We start from the raw sequence: 21,957 nt of genomic DNA on the forward strand, positions 1-21,957 counted from the left end.
CTTTCGAGCTTGAAATATGAATGTTATTGAAGTAATGTTGGGAACTGATGCATGAGTTAGTATAATATAATGACACTTGATCAACGTGATTATATTACAGTAAGTCATGCTGAGTTTCTAATGGAACGTGATGATTCACAGATCATAACGTCATCATGTGCCATGTTACACGACTCTTACATTCTACCCAATCTCCAAGTATATCAAGAACATATATTCTTAATAGTTCTATCTTTTCAGATACTCTAGTAATTTGAAAAATCAAGATCGTGCCATTACGATTTCCTTCTAGAACATTAACTATGTTCATTTCAAAATCCATATCTACGAATTCCGGACCATTATTCGCTTGACTTGAAGTCGGGAAGAGGAGACGAAAGTATGGAACTCTTGAATATAAAGAAAATATAAAGCTCGACAACAATACATAAATTACAAACCGTGCATATCAATACGTATTGCCACGTAAAGGCACGGGAAAATTAAAAACACTATAACCCCAAGATAATAGTAGAAGTAAATATAATCCTCCGGTGGTAGATGAAAGAGAAGAATGACAGATATGAAAGTTAAGAGTATATCAAGGATCAGAACTGGATGGAGCATATTAATGAATGCTTTAAAAATATGAATCAGATGAGAAAGAATGGATGGTGTGAGCTGTGAAAATAAGGAAACGAAGGGAGTGGATTTATAGTAAAATATCCGACAGAGCAATCGAAACAGATTATTGCATTTAATCAAAGAAGATCTGATTTCCTATATCGCCGAAGAACCAAATCTTATTACGAAGATTTTCTTTAAATCCCATGAATTCCGGAAATCAATCATAACTACGTCATCAGTTCCCTCTCTTGCGATAGCTTCGATTATACTCTTCGCGTAATCAAATTTTTTTTACCTATATTACTCACTGATGATAAAACTCTAATTTCTAGCTCAGATACGTCATAAAAACATACTTATTGTCAGCCATGACCATTCCACTCAAATTTCGGGACGAAATTTCTTTAACGGGTAGGTACTGTGACGACCCGGAAATTTCTGACCAAATTAAAACTTAATCTTTATATGTTCCAACACAATAAGCAGAATCTGTAATGTTGAGTCTCGAAAGTTTTGAAATCTATATTCATGTAATAAATTACCCTTCGACTATGCTCAACGATTCACGAACATTTATGTGTATACTGATATGTATAATATATACTTATTAATTAAAAACGTTAACAAAGTATTAGATATATAATACTTTACATAAAAGTATTTGTTTCAATATGTTCATCGACGGAATTAAAAGATAATATCAAATGATTGATTTATCAGATACATTGAATTATGATTATGAGTCTCTGTACGAGGCCCACGATGATTTGAGAAATCGTTTCTTTTTAACAATATTCAGAAAATGGTAAAGCGATTTACAAGTAAGAACAAATGTGTCAATTAAAGAGAACTAAACAAATGTTAGTGGAGATTCTTTCTTAATTTTCAATGCATGCTTTACAATACTTTCCTCGTGACTTTTGATAAGTTAATTATTTAGTTTTCATAATATTTAATGTAAAAGTGAAATCATGCAGAGTAAATAATTGGAACAAAAATGGATATCGACAAGATAAGTAAATGATTGCGTTATATTGCAAATATTTTCAAACATTCATATACCCATTTGACTTGCCCGGCGATTCACGAACAACGATTTTTAAATAAAACATATTTATGAATATACACATATATGTTTATGTAAACTTGAAAAAGATTAATGAAATATATTATGAAATTATTTTCAAAATAATATAAGTTATGATATAATGAATTTTATTAACATATTTTTTTCGAATATATTAAATAATAACAATATTCGTTTTCTAGCATATCAATGAATTATATATCAAACTAATTTTAATATATTATACATAAGATAGGAGTTAGTAAAAGATTTTGAAAACTTTAAATTTGATATAAAAAAAAAAATAATCAATTTCTTTTTGGTATATAGACTATAAACTTTATATATTACATTTTGAATGGTCAATTTCTTTAAAAAAAAATGTATAAAGTATTTTAGACATGGGTACAGTTTTTCATCACACGTTCTCTTAGAATATGATTAAAATAACTATTTGACGGCATCAATTTATGTAAAGTGAATATATAGAATATGAGCAAAATATAAAATAAAGTGCATTCCCAGGGTTAAAAGTTAAGGAGATGTATGTTATAAAAAAAATAATAAAATAAAATAAAATAAAATAAAATAAAATAAAATAAAATAAGAAACAAGTTTAGAAATCAAATGTGGCATATGTATATCTATTTTGGGTTATGAGGTGTATAAATTTTACTTATGAGGCGCATCATTTTTTTTTCCCTTCTTGAACAATGAGGCTCATTTTGTTTAGTCTACAAATATGAGGCGCATTTTTATCATATCACGAGACACATATGTAGTGTAAACTTGCCCTTCAGTTGTCATGGCAAAGAAAAACATATTTTAACCTTATCTTAAAATATAAAATTTTTATATGAATTTTTACCATTTATTATTGGTACGGAGTATAAAATACCAGATTTCGAAAACACGGGGTTAAAAAGTGAACTAACAATTCCAAAAGTGGCGTCTCCTTTTCTTGGTTAGACAAGTTTTATTTTTTTATTATTATACATATTATTATATTTTATTAAAAAAAAAAAGGAAAGACATAAAGTCACGGATTAAAAAGAAAAAGGGATGGGACTACTTACCTTAGATCACGTTCTCTTTATTTTTATTTTATTATTATTATTATTATTATTATTATTATTATTATTATTCATATTATAATATTTAACCACGGGTTGTGATATGTCGGGATGACTAAATCAAATAATGATGCTAGTTGTCACACATAGGTTACTATCATCATCATCATCATCATCATCATCATTATATATATATCTGAATTTTTGCCAAGTTTTGGGCAAAACAAACGCACACTTATAAGTTAAATACTCCATAATACTAATATTATTTTTAATATTATTATTCTTGATATTATTATTATTATTAATCTTATTATTATTATTATTAGTATTATACATAAAATATTACGATGAGGTCATGAGCGAGTTATTTCAAATGGGTTCTTCGAGTGGGATAGAGCTAAGGAAATTATGGGTTATAACTATGGAGGTTATGGGGATGGTTCGTGGGTATAGCTCGTGAGGTCAAACTAGTGTTTATCATCTTCGTCGCGTCTACGTACTTTCCTGCAATATTGAATCTCAATATTGATACGTGAGCACTCATAACTTAAGTTTTATATATTAATAGTGTATCCCTGACTAGTGCTCGAGTATATAGGATTATGCATGCTTGTATTTTTAATATTGTCGCTAGATAGGTTATGATGAATCCTAAATTAGTTACATATGCGATGGAGATAAGGTATAAGATATGCATGTCGTTGGAAAGCTGGCGAAAAACTATAAACTTTTCATTTAGATATCGAATGGATTCGATGAACGGATTAGAAGTTATTATCAATTAAATTTTTGTATTATTATTAAAAATGATTATTATTATCGTTGTTATTATCGTCGTTCTAGTCTTTATCTTATTATTATTATTATTATTATTATTATTATTATTATTATTATTATTATTATTATTATTATTATTATTATTATTATTATTATTATTATTATTATTGTTATTATTATTATTATTATCAATGTTATTTTACCAAATAAAAATGTAATATAAATTATATAATTACCTCAATAGAATCTATCACAATATTTTTATACACTCTATAAATTTTATTACTTAAGATATATAAAAGTATACTTTAATATAAAATTGTATGTATTAATAAATGAATTATATTATTTACTCTATTAAATCTTTTAAAAATATTTTAAAAATATAAAATGACGATATTTAAAATTATATAATAATCATTTTTAAATTTTGGAAATCATTTTGAGTCAAACTAATTTTTGTCGACCTTTGCATATTAGACTCGGGCATTAGGATTGTGGTACACTATGACTTAACTTAATGTATTAGACAAATATTGACAAATACATAAATATATATAAATAATTTAGGTTCGTGAATCAAAGGCCAACCTTACACTTGTTCAATGATGTTATATGTATTTTTACTACAAAATACAGTATGGTGAGTTTCATTTACCTTTTTACCCTTTATATTTTTGGGCTGAGAATACATGCGCAACTTTTATAACTGTTTTACGAAATAGACACAAGTAATCGAAATTACGTTCTATGGTTGAATGATCGAAACTGAATATGCCCCTTTTTATTAAGTCTGGTAATCTAAGAATTAGGGAACAGACACCCTAATTGACGCGAACTCTAAAGATAGATCTATCGGGCCCAACAAGCCCCATCCAAAGTACCGGATGCTTTAGTACTTCGAAATTTATATCATGTCCGAAGGAGGATCCCGGAATGATGGGGATATTCTTATATGCATATTGTGAATGTCGGTTACCAGGTGTTCAATCCATATGAATGATATTTTTATCTCTATGCATGGGACGTATGATTATGAGAAATGGAAGTATGAAATCTTGTGGTCTATTAAAATTATGAAATGATTCTTTATGATAAACTAATGAACTCACCAACCTTTTGGTTGACACTTTAAAGCATGTTTATTCTCAGGTACGAAAGAAATCTTCCGCTGTGCATTTGCTCATATTAGAGATATTACTTGGAGTCATTCATGACATATTTCAAAAGATGTTGCATTCGAGTCGTTGAGTTCATCAAGATTATTATTAAGTCAATTATATTTGGATATATTATGAAATGCTTTACATACCTGTCAACTGTCGATGTAACGAAAGTTTGTCTTTTAAAAATGAATGCAATGTTTGTAATATTTATCATATAGAGGTCAATTACCTCGCGATGTAATCAACTGTTGTGAATCGTTTGTAATCGATATGGACTTCGTCCGGATGGATTAGGACGGGTCTCTACAGTTGGTATCAGAGCGGTGGTCTTAGCGAACCAGGTCTTGCATTAGCGTGCCTAACTGATAGTCGTTAGGATGCATTAGTGAGTCTGGACTTCGACCGTGTCTGCATGTCAAAAGTTTTGCTTATCATTTTTATCGGAAAACATCTGCTTATCATCCTTAGGAAATTACCTACTCATTATTCTTAGTCTAGACACATTTTACTGCATTGACTGCATGAATAGTGTATAGACAAAATTCATATCTTAGCGTATCTGACAATTCATATCTTAGTGTATCTGTTACTGTAGACCTTGCCTGATATCTCTCGTAAATTTCTCCTTAATTTAAGGGATCCTGGTACTATATATATCTATGCAAATTATGCATTGAGAATACCATCTAACTATCAATTGATGCCACTAAACTCTTCATACCAAAAATCTTTCATGAGATCGTTTAAGATGGCCTCTACGAATCGACCAAGTTCCTCTGACTCCGAAGACAGCGTGACAGGAGCACACCAACCAATCAACTACCGTGATTACTGGAGAAAATGGGGATGGGTGCCGTGGTATTTGCATTAAAGATATGGAGACATTATCTGTATGGTACTCACTTTACGGTGTACACTGACCATAAAAGTCTTCGACACATCTTTGATCAAAAACAGCTGAATATGAGGCAAAGCCGATGGCTCGAGACATTGAACGATTATCATTGTGAGCTGAAATATCATCCTGGCAAGGCGAATGTAGTTGCCGATGCCCTTAGCAGAAAAGACGATGTTAAACGTGTTCGTGATTTAAACCTAAAAATTAAATCAAATCTTATTTCACGAATCTGTGAAGCTCAATTGGAAGCTATTAAACCGACACTTATCGAAGGTGAAGGACCTATAAATTTCGAAAACCAACTTCAAGTTAAGTCCAATGGTACAAGATACTTTGGTAATCGAATTTGGGTTCCTCGTTATGGTAATCTCCGTGAACTAGTCTTGGATGAAGCACATAAGACTAGGTATTCTATTCATCCCGGTTCTAGTAAAATGTATCAGGATATGAAAGAGTTCTACTGGTGGCCCAACATGAAAGGCGACATTGCTACTTATGTGAGTAAGTGTCTTACTTGTTCGAAAGTCAAAGCCGAGCACCAAAAGCCTTCTGGTCTTCTAACTCAACCCGATATTCCACAGTGGAAGTGGGATGGTATAGCTATGGACTTTATCACAAAATTGCCTAAGACTGCAAATGGCAATGATACGATTTCGGTCATAGTTGATCATCTCACTAAGTCTGCACATTTCATACCAATCAAAGAGACTGACAGAATGGAAAAGTTAGCTCAACTCTAAGTTAAAGAGATTGTTACTCGTCACGGTGTCCCTACTTCTATTATCTCGGATCACGATAGTCGATTTACTTCCAATTTTTGGAAATCCTTGCAAGCGTCTCTTGGAACTCGACTCGACATGAGTACAGCTTATCATCCGCAAACGGACGGTCAAAGTGAACGAACTATCCAAACTTTGGAGGATATGCTACGAGCATGTGTTATCGATTTCGGTAAAGGGTGGGATAAACACCTACCTTTAGCCGAGTTTTCTTACAACAACAGCTATCACTCTAGTATTAAAGCTGCACCATTCGAAGCTTTATACGGTCGCAAATGTAGATCTCCGTTGTGTTGGGATGAACTCGAGGACAGACAATTAACTGGTCCTGAATTTATTCATGAAACTTCCGAAAAGATCGTGCAAATCAAGAAGCGTTTAGAAACCGCTCGTAGTCGACAAAAGAGTTATGCCAACCCTCACCGAAAACCGTTAGAATTCTAAGTTGGAGATAACGTTATGTTGAAAGTATCTCCTTGGAAGGGTGTTATCCGCTTCGGTAAACGAAGTAAACTCAGTCCGCGTTATGTTGGACCTTTCAAAGTTATTCAAAGAATCGGTCCCGTTGCGTATCGATTAGAACTTCCAGCTGAACTAAGTCAAGTACATGATGTGTTTCATGTCTCAAATCTGAAAAAGTGTCTCGCCGAAGATACTCTTATTATTCCTTTGGATGATATCCGCATTGATGAGCAAATGCACTTTATCGAAGAACCTATAGAGATTATGAAAGAAGAGGTCAAAGAAACTCGTAAGAGCAACATACCTATTGTTAAAGTCCGTTGGAATTCGCGTAGAGGCCCCGAATATACCTGAGAACGCAAAGACCAAATGATACGAAAATACCCCCATCTCTTCCCAACTGTTGATGAAGCAGACGGGAACTCCACTTAAAACTTCGGGACGAAGTTTTCATTAACGGGGAGGTACTATAACGACCCTCATTTTTTCATCTATATTTTCTTCCGTATAATTTAAAATGCCCGGAAAAAAAAAAGATTAAGTATTAATGAATGGTCGTTATATATATACGAAACTAACAAACGTTAAACGGATAAATATTATTCAACAAAGTACATCTATAAGTTTATATTATATAACGAAACCTAAACTTATCAAGTAATTTATATAATGTATACTTAAAATAAATAAGTTTACAACATATAAATTCATATCAAGTAACATAAGTTTATTAGTTAAATTTATAAACTTTATACTTGACAAAGTTATATATACATATATATTTATATATAACTAAAAAGTATATACATATTTATAAGATGTAAAGTTTATGTAAATATGTTACCACTTACAAAAAACTAATCTATACAATGATATCTTTTATAAAAATGAAGGTTATAGTCATTGTAAAAAAAAAAAAAAAGTTACTGTAGCGCCGAATAGTAAAAAAAAAAAATTTAATACTTTTTGCTTTTTATTTTTTTTAATTTTATTCTAGATCTAGATCTAGCTTTATAAAAACACTTTTCTTTATTTAATACAAATTATGGGCTGATACAATTATTAATATTTTTATTTTTCTTTTTATTTCTTTTATACATTTTTTTATACCAAGTTTTCACCTATAAATACTAGCCATTTCTTTCAAAATCCTTTACACCTCAAAAATTTATTCTCACTTGAAGATCATACTCTCAAACCTCTGCAAAAATTATTTTTGTAAGTTCTCTATATTATTTTTATAGTTTTTATTTAGTTTTTATCATATTTTTGTGCTAGTTTTATGTTAAATACCAAATAAATATGAAATTAATTATAATAAATAATGTAAATACATGATAATTAGTATTAAGTATCCTAATGACTATAAACATTATTTTTATGAATTATACATTCGAATTTATATTTATTAAAAATCAAAAACTGACTTTTTTTATATTCGGTATATATAGATAATGAAGAAATAAATAGTAAACAATTTTATATATTATGTTTTATAATTTTCGCTTATTCCTTAGGTCATAAAAGTAATTATAAAAATTTATGTTTGATTTATTTGTCATTTTAAATAATTAATTTGTATTTTCTTCTACTTTTGCTACAGTACCGGAAAATCTGTTTTAAAAAGAAAAATAGAATTTAATGATATAACATGTTTATGACTACAATAATCAATGGACATTACTTAGGAACTAATAAGAAAGTTATAAAAATTATTTTTAGAATTAATAATTATATATTTCTATTTAATTCCGAATTTAAACTAAAAACAATACAAAAGTTGAATTAAATAGTTAAACTATTAATATAAATGTACAAATAATTTTTCTAAGCTTAATACACTATATTAGGCATAAGAAAATTTTAGATGAATTAATTGAGTTGATATAATAATTATTACTTTATAAACTTTGATTTATCTTGAACCGAAAAAGAAATTAGAAATAAATACTTTTACACCATAACAAAAATTTATAAATTTTTCCTAAGTTTATTTTGGTCAGTAGAACCTAAGAAAAATATAAAATGTGTTGTTAAACTTGTTTATCTATTTATTTATATTTTAGATATAAAAAAAAATTTAATATTTGATACATAAAATTTAATATTTATGTATAGAAAATTTTTATAATGTTTTATACATGTCACTTACTGTTATGAAATCAATAAAACACTTGTTAGCATTTTTAGATAATTATTGGTACTTATATTAACATAAAACTTAAAATTAAACTATACATATTTTAACATATAAGATAATATATATATATATATATATATATATATATATATATATATATATATATATATATATATATATATATATATATATATATTGTGACGACCCAGAAATTTCTGACCAAATTTAAACTTTAATCTTTATATTATTCCGACATGATAACCAAAGTTTGTTAAGTTAAATCTCAAGAATTTTAAACTGTGTTCATACATTCATTATAACCTCGACCAAATTCCGACGATTCACGAACCGTTATATATAAATAGATATGTATATGTGTATATATATATTATAACTTGAGAATATTAATAAAGTATTAAACGTATAATACTTTACACGAACGTATTTGTTTCAATATGATTTTCGACGAAATTAAAAAAATATATATTAAATGATTGAATTATCAGAAACATTGAATTATGATTACAAGTCTCTGTTGAGAGGTCCACTATGATTTGAGAAAATCTATTCCTCTTAACGATATTCAGAATAATTTGTAACGCTATTTATAAATAAAAACAAAAAGTGTCATTTACGAAAGTTAGACAAAAGTTAGTGGAGAATTGGTTTCCATAATATTCTATTGATCTATTTTCAAACGTACAAAGACGTTTTCAGTTTAAAAAGAACTTTATTATTAAAACGTATATAACTTTTATAAATATCTAGAATCACTTTTGATAACTCATTACTTAACCAGTATAATAAATATAACGATATTTATATTTTATTTCATTAAATATATATAACGATTTAAATTAATATTATATATATATTTATACGCGTATTATTCATACATAGTTTTTATACTTTTACTATACTTTAACTTTAACTTTATTTACTTTAACTTTAATAATTCATACTTTAATAATTCACTTTAATAATTCATACTTTAATAATTCACTTTAATAATTCATACTTTAATAATTCACTTTAATAATTCAAACTTTAATAATTCACTTTAATAATTCATACTTTAATAATTCACTTTAATAATTCATACTTTAATAATTCACTTTAATAATTCAAAAATCTATTATAAATAGAATTCAATAGGTTTCATTATTTCATAGAAATTTGAAAATATATTTCTCTAAACTCTCTCAATCGAATTACATATATATATATTTACTTAGTATTATTTCAAGATATTATTAGTATACATAAAATACTACGACGGAGTTATATTCAGACCTTAACTCCGTCGTAGTATTTTATGTATACTAATAATATCTTGAAATACCAAATTCTAAAGTATCTCGCAATGAACCTGAAGCACTTACCGGCGAACCTGTTTGAAACACCATTTTCTCTCATTTTCAGAGTATCTCGTCATGATTATATACTACACCAAATTCTAGATCTTATTTATCCGCTCGTCCGAACCGACAATCACCCCGGTGTAATAGAAGAAGTCAACAAGCTTCGCGCTCTGGTAGTGGCTTTGGAGAATATGGTGCAAAGGTTACAAACACCAGCAGTAGCACCAGCAGCATAACCAGTACCACTATCAACAACATCAACAGTACCATTACCACCACCAACAACAACCGCATCGCAAACCTCAACTTCACAATCTGTCCCACAAGCATCAACGTCATACGCCCTGTAGATACTAAGGAATACCACAACGATGAAGTATTGATTCATAACTTCATTGGGAAAACATTCTACGACGATTATGTAATTTCTAAAGTTTATAAATTATCTATCCTAGCCTTAACCATAAATCAAATGAGTTTAATTTAATATTAACTCATTAAATCAATATTACATCTGAAGAAATATACACATATATATTTCCATAAAGACTGTAATAAAATTCTTTTGTACAAAATATTAATTGTGAAATTTTTTTTAACGGGTAGGTAATACCCGAGAGATATATAAATTCACAATTAATATGTTACATTCTTCAAATCTGATTCAGCAAATCATCCATTATACTCCCTACTTTCACAACAATATACATTCTTTTATAGAAATCAAAACAACCATACTCATTCAAAATCTAATTACATATTCTGATTTTGAAATCTCAGAATTCGATTCAAGATATAACTGAAATCATCACTCTTAGATTCCTACATCTTTCAAAACTATACTTTGACTTCAAAACTGTCCTAGAACCTCATTTCTATTCATGGAACTCACAAAAATATTTGTATCATTCAAAATCTTAGAACATCATATGTATATTAATAATTACAATATGTGTTCAAACACTTCAAAATTCCTAAAGACATGCGAGATGATGATCCAACCACATATTACCCACTGTCATGCATCTGAAAAGCTCTCGAAACCAAAGTTATAGTTTAACACGTATCCGTGTCAGATCCTTTGATATTTATTACCAAATATAATTTTTCAATCTCTTTCCAAAATAGACAGTTTTGTCACAGCTCCAGCAAATCACCTTCATTTGTTTATACGAATAAACCTTATTATAACAATTACCCCTTCATCATTGTTACCGGGGAACCTTTCATATCTCGCCACATTAGCAGTAAACTTATCAACAACTTCATTAACCTTCGACTTAAGCCTTTCCGAAAAGCCACTATACTTATTCATTAAAACCCCATCATGTACTCACCTACATCCTGTAACAATAATTGTCACACTAACTACTGGGAATTAGCAATCAGTATTTCGAATTTCGCGACAATTTTACGTCAAAAGTTATACATATAACGTCTATCTCCTAGACTTACATACTTCGAATGTGAATTTTATGAAAAACATCCCAAACTATGAACTAGTTCTCCGAAATTGGAAAAATGCTGATGAAGCAGCAAAAACTATAAACGACTTTAACAGTCAAAAGTTTGATGATAAAGAATAGTATGGTGGTAAAGCTGAGAAAAAGAGAAGGTTTGAAACTGGAAAACGGATTGAGCAGACCATGAAGGAGGCTGTGGACAAATCACAAAGACTAAACCTGCCTTCAAAGGATCCAAATGATTCAGTATCTACTAAAATCGTTAGCAAACACCTTACTTCTTATTCTAAACCTTCACAGACAAATCTTCTTCATCATCCATATTATCGTATCTTTTATTATAATATCTTCGATATTCCTGAAGATATTTTCACAACTATTCTTATCCGAAATCTTTTATCTCTTCGCAATATCTGCGTTACAACATAAAAAGAAACTGTGTTAGTTTCTAAATTCTAAAAAAAAAAATGAATTTAAAATAGGAATATTCTTGAAGAAGTGTTGGGAGCTGAAGCATGAGTTAGTATAATATAATGACACTTGATCAACGTGATTATATTACAGTAATTCATGCTGAGTTTCTAAATGGAACATGATGATTCACAGATCATAACGTCATCATGTGCTATGTTACACGACTCTTGTATTCTCTTTGATCTCTAAATATCAAGAAAATATTTCTTGATGATTCGGCCTTTTCCGAGGTATTCTGGTAATTTGACAAGTCAAGATCGTGCCATTACAATTTCCTTCCTAGAACAATAACAATGTTCATTCCGAAATTTATATCTGCGAATTCTGGACTATTACTAGCGGTGCTTAATCGCAAGAAGAAGAAACGAAAGGACAAAGCTTCGAACTAGAAATGGAAGTATAAATCATAGCAAATAGAAGAGAGCATTAACTGTGAATGACAATGATTATAGAAGAAGCAAGGACTTTGAAATATAAGGGAAGATATAAAACCCAACAACAACCCAGAAATCACAAACCGTATATATTAATGCATATAGCAATATAAAGTCACGAGAGAACTAAAAACACTATAAAGCCAAGAGTATAGTAGAAGTAAATAGATTCTTCCGGAGGCAGATGAAAAAGAAGAGCGACAGATATGAAAGTGAGGAGTATATCAAGAATCAGCACTGGATGAAGCATATTGACAAATACTTTAAAATATGAGTTGAGAAGGTGTGAGTTGTAAGAAAACAAATGAGGTGGATTTATAGTGAAATATCCGACAGAGAAATCAAAATGGATTATCGCATTAATTCGAAGAGGATAATAATTTCCTTAATCGCCGAATAATCAAATCCAATATAGATTACAAATATTTTCTTTTCGGAGATCAATCGTGATGACGTCAAAAGATACGACGAATCACTATTATCTTATTTCATTCATTTACGATAACTTCACTCACATGCTTCGAGTAATCGAATTATTTTATCCATTCTTCTTGAACATGATAAAACTCTATAATCGTTATAATAACATTCTCATTGTTAGTCATGACGACCTCTATCAAATTTCGGGGACGAAATTTATTTAACGGGTAGGTACTGTGACGACCCGGAAATTTCTGACCAAATTTAAACTTTAATCTTTATATTATTCCGACATGATAACCAAAGTTTGTTAAGTTAAATCTCAAGAATTTTAAACTGTGTTCATACATTCATTATAACCTCGACCAAATTCTGACGATTCACGAACCGTTATATATAAATAGATATGTATATGTGTATATATATATATTATAACTTGAGAATATTAATAAAGTATTAAACGTATAATACTTTACACGAACGTATTTGTTTCAATATGATTTTCGACGAAATTAAAAAAATATATATTAAATGATTGAATTATCAGAAACATTGAATTATAATTACAAGTCTCTGTTGAGAGGTCCACTATGATTTGAGAAAATCTATTCCTCTTAACGATATTCAGAATAATTTGTAACGCTATTTATAAATAAAAACAAAAAGTGTCATTTACGAAAGTTAGACAAAAGTTAGTGGAGAATTGGTTTCCATAATATTCTATTGATCTATTTTCAAACGTACAAAGACGTTTTCAGTTTAAAAAGAACTTTATTATTAAAACGTATATAACTTTTATAAATATCTAGAATCACTTTTGATAACTCATTACTTAACCAGTATAATAAATATAACGATATTTATATTTTATTTCATTAAATATATATAACGATTTAAATTAATATTATATATATATTTATACGCGTATTATACATACATAGTTTTTATACTTTTACTATACTTTAACTTTATTTACTTTAACTTTAATAATTCATACTTTAATAATTCACTTTAATAATTCATACTTTAATAATTCACTTTAATAATTCATACTTTAATAATTCACTTTAATAATTCAAACTTTAATAATTCACTTTAATAATTCATACTTTAATAATTCACTTTAATAATTCATACTTTAATAATTCACTTTAATAATTCAAAAATCTATTATAAATAGAATTCAATAGGTTTCATTATTTCATAGAAATTTGAAAATATATTTCTCTAAACTCTCTCAATCGAATTACATATATATATATTTACTTAGTATTATTTCAAGATATTATTAGTATACATAAAATATTACGACGGAGTTATATTCAGACGATTTCAAAATATGTTTTCAAATGAGATAGAGCTAAGGAAATTATGGGTTATAGCTATGAAGGTTATGGGTATTGATCGAGGGTATTGCTCGTGAGGTCAACCTAACGTTTCTCATTTTCGTTGCGTCTACGTACTTTCCTGCAATATTGAATCACAATATTGATACGTTCGTGAATCCGAGACAAACCCTGCACTTGTTCAGTGCCGTCATATACATAATTGCTACGAAATACAGTATTGTGAGTTTCATTTGCTCCTTTTTTAATTGCTTTTGCAATATACTTTTGGGCTGAGAATACATGCGCTGTTTTATAAATGTTTTACGAAATAGGCACAAGTACTAAAACTAATTCTATGTGGGTTTAAACCAGAAATATACCCTTAGCTTGGTAACATTAAACTACTTGTCTATGTACGGTAGGCGCGAATCCTAAAGATAGATCTATTGGGCCTGACAAACCCCATCCTGACTATGGGATGCTTTAGTACTTTGAGGTTATTTTAAACACACCTGATCTGGTGTACTTCAGAGGGTAAAACATGAACGTTAAGGCTTGTTACCGGGTGCCTACAACTTATAGAATACTTTTAAACACTTGCGAGTGTACGGATATTTATGGAAACTGAAATCTTGTGGTCTATTACTATTATGAAAATGATTGATTATGATAAACTAATGAACTCACCAACCTTTTGGTTGACACTTTAAAGCATGTTTATTCTCAGGTATTAAAGAAATCTTCCGCTGTGCATTAGCTCATTTTAAGGATATTACCTGGAGTCATTCATGACATACTTTGAAAGACGTTGCATTCGAGTGGTTGAGTTCATCAAGATTAATATTAAGTCAATTATAGTTGGATGTAATATGAAATGGTATGCATGCCGTCAATTTTTGATGTAAAGAAAGTTTGTCTTTTAAAAACGAATGCAATGTCTGTAAAACGTATCATATAGAGGTCAAATACCTCGCGATGTAATCAACTATTGTGAATCGTTTATAATGTATATGAACGGGTCTTTTCAGTTGGTATCAGAGCGGTGGTCTTAGCGAACCAGGTCTTGCATTAGTGTGTCTAACTGATAGTTGTTAAGATGCATTAGTGAGTCTGGACTTCGACCGTGTCTGCATGTCAAAAGTTTTGTTTATCATTTTTAGTCGGAAATCATCTACTTACCATCCTTAGGAAATTACCTGCTTATCATTCTTAGTCTAGACAAGTCTTGCTGCATTGATTGCATGAATAGTGTATAGACAAAATTCATATCTTAGCGTATCTGCTAAATCATATCTTATCGTATCTATTACCGTAAACTTTGCCTGACATATTCCGTAAATTCCTCCGTAATCTATGAAATCTTTTGATCTATATATAGATATTCTATGTAGTTAGAATACCAGCCGATAGCCGGAAAATCATTTCGTATCGAAAAATCCTTTATCAAATCGTCCGAAATGGAATTCGTCATCAGTTCAAGTTCCTCGGATTCCGAAATGGAATCTCACTCAAGCTCCGAAAGCAGTGTGACTGGAATGGATCAACCAATCAGCCATCATCTATTCTGGATGAATTGGGGATAGGTTCGTAGCCTCCTTAATCATTGGAGACAAGAAGAAGGCGATCCTTTCCATCCACCACATTGCTCTCTTGGCAATGAACCTGAAGCACTTACCGGCGAACCTGTTTGAAACACCATTTTCTCTCATTTTCAGAGTATCTCGTCATGATTATATACTACACCAAATTCTAGATCTTATTTATCCGCTCGTCCGAACCGACAATCACCCCGGTGTAATAGAAGAAGTCAACGAGCTTCGCGCTCGGGTAGTGGCTTTGGAGAATATGGTGCAAAGGTTACAAACACCAGCAGTAGCACCAGCAGCATAACCATACCACTATCAACAACATCAACAGTACCATTACCACCACCAACAACAACCGCATCGCAAACCTCAACTTCACAATCTGTCCCACGAGCATCAACGTCATACGCCCTGTAGATACTAAGGAATACCACAACGATGAAGTATTGATTCATAACTTCATTGGGAAAACATTCTACGACGATTATGTAATTTCTAAAGTTTATAAATTATCTATCCTAGCCTTAACCATAAATCAAATGAGTTTAATTTAATATTAACTCATTAAATCAATATTACATCTGAAGAAATATACACATATATATTTCCATAAAGACTGTAATAAAATTCTTTGGTACAAAATATTAATTGTGAAATTTTTTTTAACGGGTAGGTAATACCCGAGAGATATATAAATTCACAATTAATATGTTACATTCTTCAAATCTGATTCAGCAAATCATCCATTATACTCCCTACTTTCACAACAATATACATTCTTTTATAGAAATCAAAACAACCATACTCATTCAAAATCTAATTACATATTCTGATTTTGAAATCTCAGAATTCGATTCAAGATATAACTGAAATCATCACTCTTAGATTCCTACATCTTTCAAAACTATACTTTGACTTCAAAACTGTCCTAGAACCTCATTTCTATTCATGGAACTCACAAAAATATTTGTATCATTCAAAATCTTAGAACATCATATGTATATTAATAATTACAATATGTGTTCAAACACTTCAAAATTCCTAAAGACATGCGAGATGATGATCCAACCACATATTACCCACTGTCATGCATCTGAAAAGCTCTCGAAACCAAAGTTATAGTTTAACACGTATCCGTGTCAGATCCTTTGATATTTATTACCAAATATAATTTTTCAATCTCTTTCCAAAATAGACAGTTTTGTCACAGCTCCAGCAAATCACCTTCATTTGTTTATACGAATAAACCTTATTATAACAATTACCCCTTCATCATTGTTACCGGGGAACCTTTCATATCTCGCCACATTAGCAGTAAACTTATCAACAACTTCATTAACCTTCGACTTAAGCCTTTCCGAAAAGCCACTATACTTATTCATTAAAACCCCATCATGTACTCACCTACATCCTGTAACAATAATTGTCACACTAACTACTGGGAATTAGCAATCAGTATTTCGAATTTCGCGACAATTTTACGTCAAAAGTTATACATATAACGTCTATCTCCTAGACTTACATACTTCGAATGTGAATTTTATGAAAAACATCCCAAACTATGAACTAGTTCTCCGAAATTGGAAAAATGCTGATGAAGCAGCAAAAACTATAAACGACTTTAACAGTCAAAAGTTTGATGATAAAGAATAGTATGGTGGTAAAGCTGAGAAAAAGAGAAGGTTTGAAACTGGAAAACGGATTGAGCAGACCATGAAGGAGGCTGTGGACAAATCACAAAGACTAAACCTACCTTCAAAGGATCCAAATGATTCAGTATCTACTAAAATCGTTAGCAAACACCTTACTTCTTATTCTAAACCTTCACAGACAAATCTTCTTCATCATCCATATTATCGTATCTTTTATTATAATATCTTCGATATTCCTGAAGATATTTTCACAACTATTCTTATCCGAAATCTTTTATCTCTTCGCAATATCTGCGTTACAACATAAAAAGAAACTGTGTTAGTTTCTAAATTCTAAAAAAAAAAATGAATTTAAAATAGGAATATTCTTGAAGAAGTGTTGGGAGCTGAAGCATGAGTTAGTATAATATAATGACACTTGATCAACGTGATTATATTACAGTAATTCATGCTGAGTTTCTAAATGGAACATGATGATTCACAGATCATAACGTCATCATGTGCTATGTTACACGACTCTTGTATTCTCTTTGATCTCTAAATATCAAGAAAATATTTCTTGATGATTCGGCCTTTTCCGAGGTATTCTGGTAATTTGACAAGTCAAGATCGTGCCATTACAATTTCCTTCCTAGAACAATAACAATGTTCATTCCGAAATTTAAATCTGCGAATTCTGGACTATTACTAGCGGTGCTTAATCGCAAGAAGAAGAAACGAAAGGACAAAGCTTCGAACTAGAAATGGAAGTATAAATCATAGCAAATAGAAGAGAGCATTAACTGTGAATGACAATGATTATAGAAGAAGCAAGGACTTTGAAATATAAGGGAAGATATAAAACCCAACAACAACCCAGAAATCACAAACCGTATATATTAATGCATATAGCAATATAAAGACACGAGAGAACTAAAAACACTATAAATCCAAGAGTATAGTAGAAGTAAATAGATTCTTCCGGAGGCAGATGAAAAAGAAGAGCGACAGATATGAAAGTGAGGAGTATATCAAGAATCAGCACTGGATGAAGCATATTGACAAATACTTTAAAATATGAGTTGAGAAGGTGTGAGTTGTAAGAAAACAAATGAGGTGGATTTATAGTGAAATATCCGACAGAGAAATCAAAATGGATTATCGCATTAATTCGAAGAGGATAATAATTTCCTTAATCGCCGAATAATCAAATCCAATATAGATTACAAAGATTTTCTTTTCGGAGATCAATCGTGATGACGTCAAAAGATACGACGAATCACTATTATCTTATTTCATTCATTTACGATAACTTCACTCACACGCTTCGAGTAATCGAATTATTTTATCCATTCTTCTTGAACATGATAAAACTCTATAATCGTTATAATAACATTCTCATTGTTAGTCATGACGACCTCTATCAAATTTCGGGGACAAAATTTCTTTAACGGGTAGGTACTGTGACGACCCGGAAATTTCTGACCAAATTTAAACTTTAATCTTTATATTATTCCGACATGATAACCAAAGTTTGTTAAGTTAAATCTCAAGAATTTTAAACTGTGTTCATACATTCATTATAACCTCGACCAAATTCTGACGATTCACGAACCGTTATATATAAATAGATATGTATATGTGTATATATATATTATAACTTGAGAATATTAATAAAGTATTAAACGTATAATACTTTACACGAACGTATTTGTTTCAATATGATTTTCGACGAAATTAAAAAAATATATATTAAATGATTGAATTATCAGAAACATTGAATTATAATTACAAGTCTCTGTTGAGAGGTCCACTATGATTTGAGAAAATCTATTCCTCTTAACGATATTCAGAATAATTTGTAACGCTATTTATAAATAAAAACAAAAAGTGTCATTTACGAAAGTTAGACAAAAGTTAGTGGAGAATTGGTTTCCATAATATTCTATTGATCTATTTTCAAACGTACAAAGACGTTTTCAGTTTAAAAAGAACTTTATTATTAAAACGTATATAACTTTTATAAATATCTAGAATCACTTTTGATAACTCATTACTTAACCAGTATAATAAATATAACGATATTTATATTTTATTTCATTAAATATATATAACGATTTAAATTAATATTATATATATATTTATACGCGTATTATACATACATAGTTTTTATACTTTTACTATACTTTAACTTTATTTACTTTAACTTTAATAATTCATACTTTAATAATTCACTTTAATAATTCATACTTTAATAATTCACTTTAATAATTCATACTTTAATAATTCACTTTAATAATTCAAACTTTAATAATTCACTTTAATAATTCATACTTTAATAATTCACTTTAATAATTCATACTTTAATAATTCACTTTAATAATTCAAAAATCTATTATAAATAGAATTCAATAGGTTTCATTATTTCATAGAAATTTGAAAATATATTTCTCTAAACTCTCTCAATCGAATTACATATATATATATTTACTTAGTATTATTTCAAGATATTATTAGTATACATAAAATACTACGACGGAGTTATATTCAGACGATTTCAAAATAAGTTTTCAAATGAGATAGAGCTAAGGAAATTATGGGTTATAGCTATGAAGGTTATGGGTATTGATCGAGGGTATTGCTCGTGAGGTCAACCTAACGTTTATCATTTTCGTTGCGTCTACGTACTTTCCTGCAATATTGAATCACAATATTGATACGTTCGTGAATCCGAGACAAACCCTGCACTTGTTCAGTGCCGTCATATACATAATTGCTACGAAATACAGTATTGTGAGTTTCATTTGCTCCTTTTTTAATTGCTTTTGCAATATACTTTTGGGCTGAGAATACATGCGCTGTTTTATAAATGTTTTACTTAATAGGCACAAGTACTAAAACTAATTCTATGTGGGTTTAAACCAGAAATATACCCTTAGCTTGGTAACATTAAACTACTTGTCTATGTACGGTAGGCGCGAATCCTAAAGATAGATCTATTGGGCCTGACAAACCCCATCCTGACTATGGGATGCTTTAGTACTTCGAGGTTATTTTAAACACACCTGATCTGGTGTACTTCAGAGGGTAAAACATGAACGTTAAGGCTTGTTACCGGGTGCCTACAACTTATAGAATACTTTTAAACACTTGCGAGTGTACGGATATTTATGGAAACTGAAATCTTGTGGTCTATTACTATTACGAAAATGATTGATTATGATAAACTAATGAACTCACCAACCTTTTGGTTGACACTTTAAAGCATGTTTATTCTCAGGTATTAAAGAAATTTTCCGCTGTGCATTAGCTCATTTTAAGGATATTACCTGGAGTCATTCATGACATACTTTGAAAGACGTTTCATTCGAGTCGTTGAGTTCATCAAGATTAATATTAAGTCAATTATAGTTGGATGTAATATGAAATGGTATGCATGCCATCAATTTTTGATGTAAAGAAAGTTTGTCTTTTAAAAACGAATGCAATGTCTGTAAAACGTATCATATAGAGGTCAAATACCTCGCGATGTAATCAACTATTGTGAATCGTTTATAATGTATATGAACGGGTCTTTTCATATATACCCATTCATAAAACACAATTTCTATGTATAACACTTGTTTGCCTACTTAAATATATCCTACTTATTATTAGGATTTAAAAACCAAACAATCTTAATAACGATAATACAATCGAACTTAAGTAAATACTTATTGTATAAAGTATTTAAAGTGTTGTATTCCTATACGCACCTAAAAACGTATTGGAACGGTATATTAGATGGGTATAGATCTTGATCTTTCTCGAGTGGATGGACGCTCGAAAGTCTAGGCGGAGAGTTTGGATTACCGAGTTAAAGGATCCTGTGGCTCAGAAACCTATGACCTGAAAAGGCCATTTTAAATTGAAAGTGTTAGATTGGAAGCTTGTCTAGTATGAAAAGCCTTTCCAAAACGATAAACCTTCTTTAAACTTACTATAAAAGAAAATACTTACACTTATCATAATACGGGCAAAACATCTAAACTATTCTCAACTTATTCTTAGGTTGACTTATTCCGTGCTTCGATCATCCATACTTCCTCTTTAAGGATTACTTTATCTCATCGAATTACTAAGGTGACTTTCATAGCCCCACTCTTATTGCTATAGCACTTTTTATACTTACTGGGGTGAGACACATGCTGCTTTTATACTTTAAACAACTTAGACACAAGTACGAACCTAAACTGTACTATGACTAGCTTATGCTACTAAGACCCCACAGTGATATTTTTTAATTGCTTT

This window comes from Rutidosis leptorrhynchoides, chromosome 1 (genome assembly GCF_046630445.1).
Source record: "Rutidosis leptorrhynchoides isolate AG116_Rl617_1_P2 chromosome 1, CSIRO_AGI_Rlap_v1, whole genome shotgun sequence".
Taxonomy (NCBI): Eukaryota; Viridiplantae; Streptophyta; class Magnoliopsida; order Asterales; family Asteraceae; genus Rutidosis; species Rutidosis leptorrhynchoides.